Raw genomic sequence first — 5,811 nt, forward strand, 5'->3', positions numbered from 1 at the left:
GCTGGCATTCGGAATGCAGCAAACGCCAAACCTCCCAAGACCTCGCCATCTGTCTTTGTGACCAACAAAAACCAGGGGAGAGCGCGAACGCAGTCCCCCACTACCACAAATATGCAGTCGAGTTTCCCACATTTGGGGAAATCGCAGGGGTCAGCACATCCGGAGTGCAATGGATAAGCCTCGCCCTGGGAAAACCACCTTCGTGATCATGGTATCTCCCCTGCCAGGTAAGTATGAGTTGCTGCCCCCGCCCACACCCCAACCCCCACGCGCGACCCACCCTTCACACACGCTCACTACACTCAACACGCCGCGGCGCCCCCGCTGCCCCAGGGACCCGAGCGGCAACCGCGCCCGATGCGACAGCAACCCCGGGGGCGCGTCATCTCGGGATGCGGGGACGTGGGGGCGCCGGCGGAGTGGGACCGGCAGCCTCTGCGCGCCTGCTCATCTGCTTACGCCACGCCCCCGGCCTGACGTCCCCGGAGCCCTGTCTTGCATTTTGACCCGCCAGCCGCACGACTCCAGAGAGAAGACTCAGGAGAGATCTGCTCTGAGACTTCTAGTTGAAATAAACTTTAGTTTGTAGTTTAAAGTTAGATTGAGGGGGTCGATTTTCTCTAAAATTTTCCCCAGCGGAAGATCACCGTTTGGGATTCTAGGTGGTTTCCTTTTTCTTGGGCTGCCTTTGTGTCCTGGATCAGGTGAGGGCCGGTTTTGCTGGACTGCTATGTTTATTTCTAGATATGATTCATTGAAAAAAGTAAATGCATAAATATATGTACTATGCTACCTTCTGTCTAGGAAAAATGTGAAAATAGAAGAGAAGCGCGCGCGAGCGCGCGCGCGCACACACACACACACACACACCCCCCCCAAAATGACTCTTCAGCTCAGTGTATTAACTTATAAGCATCTTCAAGTCTAAGGACAAGAACTGACAGCCAATACTAGACTGTCCCACAGTAGCTTCGTGTTTCATAGTTTGTGGCCGTAACCAATCTGCAAGGATGCTGTGTGCGTTGCAGGAGTTAGTGAGGAAAGGGGTGCTGGGAGTCCAGTAGGGAATGGAGGGCAAGGAGGAAGGGTGTGGTGTTACGTGGGAAATTGGAATTGAAGATGTCAGTAGGGGCTCATGATTATGAACATTATTTTAATCCTCACCCAAGGATATTTTCTCCACTGATGTTTAGAAAGAATGGAAGGGAGAGGGAGAGACAGACAGACACATGGATTGGTTGCCTCCCGCATGCCCTGCCCCTCCCCCCGCCCCCCCCAGGGCGGGGAGCCTGTGATGGAGGTACCTGCCCTTGAGGGGAATGAAGCGGGGACCCTTCAGTCCCTAGGCCAGCGTTCTATCCACTGAGCCAAACCAGCTAGGGCCTCATTCTTTTTAATAGATCTAGACATGTGTAGGGAATATATCTTTCCTAGCCCCATCCACGTGTAACAATAAGCACACCCAGGGGCCTGTTCTTGCTTTCCAAATGCCATTCCCCAATGAAAAGAGCCAGGCTTTTTGGAGAAATAGATGATTTTCAAGGAGCCAGGGAAGGGGACCCCTTCCCTGGATGAGCCTGGAACACGCTGTGCCAGAAAATAAGGAAATGCTCCAAAGAGCATGTGAGCATCTCCACAGGCAGCCGACTAGACGGGGCTTCCATGGGCCCGACTGGAGAACATCTGAACATCCAAATAAACAAAAGCAGTGATGGCCCGGCCGGCTCAGCTCCGTGGTTGAGCTTCGACCTCTGAGTGGGACAGGAGGTCACGGTTTGTTTCCCGGTCAGGGCACATGCCCGGCCCCAGCTGGCGGCAACTGTTTGAGTGACTCCACCGGAGACCTGAAGAAACTGCCCAGCTGAGCTCAGCCAGAATTGCCGATCCAAAGAGTTGTGAGCAAATAAATGGTCGTTATTTTAAACCACTGTCTGAGGGCACTCTGTTCCACAGCCCTGGGTAACTGGTACACCACCTTACCCAAGTAATCAACGTAACACCACCAACACTTCAACAAATGACCTCAAGTGCCTGCAAATGTGGTGCCCAGAGGAGGACACGGCATTACATTTTTAGGGCGGTTACAGCAAAGTACAGGCTCACCTCGTTTTGTTGGGCTTCTATTTATTGTGCTTCACAGGTATTACTTTTTTGTGTGTTTTTCTAAATCCTCATCCAAGGATAGGTTTATTAATGAGGAAGGGGGGGGGGGTTGGTTGAGAGAGAGAGAGATAGAGATAGACAGAGAGGGATATATATATAAATATAAATATATATATAAATATACATATATATATATATATATATATAGAGAGAGAGAGAGAGAGAGAGAGAGAGAGAGAGAGAGAGAGAGAAACATGCATCGGTTGCCTCCCGTTTGTGCCCCAACCAGGGATCAAATTTGTAACCTAGGTATGTTCCCTGACTGAGAATCGAACCCGAAACTTTTTCGGTATACAGGATGTATCTCCAACCAACTGAGCCACGCTTGCCAAGGCAGGTGTTGCATTTTTTAAAAAAACAGAAGGCTAGACCACCCACCAGCATGAAGATTACGACTCACTTTCTGTGATGCTGGCTTTCTCGCTGGATCGGAACCCTGATTAACTCTAAGGTAAGCCTCCACCACAAACTGGGTAGCTTAAAACAACAGGCATCTGTTTCTCTCACAGTTCTGGAAGCTAGGTACCCAAAATCAAGGCGTCGGCAGGGCCATGCTCCCACTCAGACTCTGGGGTAGAATCTCTCTTGCCTCTTCCTAGCTCCTAGGGGGACCAGCAGTCCTTGGCTTGTGGTCACATCACTCCAATCTGTTTCTGTCATCCCATGGGGTTCTCCCTCCTCGTGTGTCTCTGTCTTCTTCTTCTTCTTTTAACCAGGCATTTTTTATTATTTCCCCTTTATTTCATTTTTATTTATTTATTTATTTATTTATTTATTTTTACTTTTACTATTACTTTTTGATTTTACTACATGTACATCTAGTAAAAAAACAAAAGCATTTAAAGGTGGAAAAAGTATATAAAATTCAAAATGGACTGTACTGTAAATGCTCATTCATTTAAAAGTAGATCCAGCCCTGGCTAGTTTGGATCAGTGGATAGAGCGTCAGCCTGCGGACTGAGGGGTCCTGGGTTCGATTCCAGTCAAGGGCATATGCCGGCGTTGTGGGCTTGATCCCCAGTGGGGGGTGTGCAGGAGGCACCTGATCCATGATTCTCTCTCATTATTGATGTTTCTCTCTTTCTCTCTCTCCCTCTCCCTTCCTCTCTGAAATCAATAAAAATATATTTAAAAAAAATAAAAGTAGATCCATATTGTTTTTACAGTTTTGAATTTTGTTTTTCATTGACTGAAACATTAGAATCAATTTTTTCATAGCACACCTTTTTGCTATAAACCTAGGTTTATATTATGAATACTCAAAATATATTGCTGAGAATTGTCTAAGTTCTTAAAAAAAAAAATCTCCAAATAATTTCATAGCTCAGTTAAGCTTAATTTTAAAGTACATATGTTGCGCCCTGGCCAGTATGGCTCAGTTGGTTGGAGTGTGTTCCATATACCGAAAGGTTAAGGGTTCTATTCACAGTCCGGACACATACCTAGATTGTGGGTTCGGTTCCCAGGTGGGGTGTCATTTTTATTTTTTTTAAAAGTATTTTTTATTGCTTTCAGAGAGGCAGGGAGAGATAGAAACATCAATGATGATAGAGAATCATGGATCGGCTGTCTCCTGCCCGTCCCACACTGGGGATCGAGCCCACAACCCAGGCGTGTGCCCTGACGGGAATCGAACCTGTGACCTCCTGGTTTATAGGTCGCCACTCAACCACTGAGCAACACCAGCCGGGCTGTGTGTCTCTTTGTTTACATGGCCTTTTCCTCTTATAGGGATAACCCTGTCATATTGGATTAGGGACCGCTCGCTCTCGTGGTGACCTCACCGTAATTTGGTTGTGTCTGCAAAGATCTTATTCCCAAGTGAGGTCACATTCCTAGGTACCAGGGGTTAGGACTTCAAAATATGTCTCTGGAGGGACCCAGGTCAGCCCATAACAGTCACAAAAGCCCTTTTGTAGTTAGTCTTCCTGTTATGGGTTGGCTCAACGAGATAGACCACTGACTCAGAATTGAAATTTAAGAGCCTTTTATTAAGCTGGCCAGCTGACCACAGCGCCTATCTCCCCCTCTGGGAGATTCGGAGCATGTGGCGGAGATCAAGGGTGCAGTATGATCTTTATATAGCAAAGCAGTGTTAAAAATCAATTACAAAGCATTCCATTAAAAGTTCATAAAGAGTTCACAAGAACAAAGGGGGTAAACAGAGTCACACCTGGCTGGAGCATATCATAATTCATTATTTCTCTAAGACAATCTAACAATTTTTCTTCTACTGTTACCCTGATACAATCCTGCTTCCACGGTTACCCTGACACAATCCTTGAACACAATCCTCCCTCCCTTCGAGCACATTCAATTTCTCATGTCTCTTTTCCTCCCCTCAGCACATTCTGTAACATTCTGTAACCCTTCCATGGCACAGTCCCTCGCCCTAGCACACTTCCTTTCAAATATGCATTTGAACGTGATTATGAAGAAACAGGACAACCCCCAAGTGGAAGGGCTGTCTAGGATAACTGGTCTCCAGTCTTCAAAAATGCCTACAAAGAACGACCTGGGAACTATTTCAGATTAAAGTAGGTTAAAGAGACATGATGTCCGAATGCAATACGTGGTTTGAATTTTCCGTTGCGGTAAAGGGCATTATAGGGGCGACGGATGGAAACTGAATAGTGTCTGCAGAGTAAATGAGGAAAATACTGTAAATATTGCACCAGGGTTAATTTCTTGATTTTGATCATCGCACTGGGGGTTAGGTGAGAGATCCCTTCGTTTTCAGGAAATACACACGGAGGCAGGACACTTCCTGAAACAACCAACCACCAGAAAAGCTGCTGCACAGAGTCCCCATCTCCCCGCAGCGGGGCCGCCCCCGTCCTCCAGTCCGCCTCCCCCGGCTGCGCTCCGGAGCCATCATGTCCGCTCAGGAGCCACCATGTCCGCGGGAGGCGCCTTCAGCCTCCACTCGGCTCAAGAAGGAGCCTTCTCGGCGGAGGAGAGAGAGACCCGGGGGCCTGAGGCGGCCCCGAGCCCCGAGCCGGGAGCGTGACATTTCCGTTCCTCTCCTTTCAGAGGCGCGCCGCCCCCGCCCCGGCCCCCGCGTCTCCACCGCGAACGGCCGCCTCGACCCGACCTTCCGTCCCCTGTTCCTTTCCCTGCGGCTCGATGGGGTCACCGTCTAACCGGAAAGGCCCGGAACGAGGAGTGAAACAGTTTCCTGCTAAATTGATGACGAAACTCTGATCTTAGTCTCTAAGTTGAACGGACTCATTTCGGTTGACAGGAAGGCGAGACCAAGCCCGGGCCCTGACCCACCCTCGGTGGGGCCCTCACAAGTGCTGGGCGCCGGGTGCGGCGAGACCCCGTCCTCCCTCCCGGGTCGGGGACTCGTTTCCTCGCGGCCACAGGCGCGGATCAGAACCCGGAGACAGGGCGCCGGGGACGTCAGGCCGGGGGCGCGGTGTATGCAGATGAGAAGGCGCGCAGAGGCTGCCGGTCCCAATCCGCCGGCGCCCCCACGTCCCCGCATCCCGAGATGGACGCGCCCCCGGGGTTGCTGTCGCATCGGGCGCGGTTGCCGCTCGGGTCTCTGGGGCAGCGGGGGCGCCGCGGCGTGTTGAGTGTAGTGAGCGTGTGTGAAGGGTGGGTCGCGCGTGGGGGTTGGGGTGTGGGCGGGGGCAGCAACTC

The 5,811-nt window shown here is 50.2% G+C and overlaps 1 non-coding gene across 1 annotated transcript; it reads right to left on the reverse strand.

Moving 5' to 3' along the window:
* Window positions 1-72: 72 nt before the first annotated feature.
* Window positions 73-235, reverse strand: LOC118661759. The gene has a single exon (XR_004969461.1). It is a non-coding gene; the product is annotated as a U1 spliceosomal RNA (small nuclear RNA).
* Between the last annotated feature and the right edge of the window lie 5,576 nt (window positions 236-5,811).

This window comes from Myotis myotis, unplaced genomic scaffold (genome assembly GCF_014108235.1).
Source record: "Myotis myotis isolate mMyoMyo1 unplaced genomic scaffold, mMyoMyo1.p scaffold_m19_p_1, whole genome shotgun sequence".
NCBI classification, from domain to species: Eukaryota; Metazoa; Chordata; class Mammalia; order Chiroptera; family Vespertilionidae; genus Myotis; species Myotis myotis.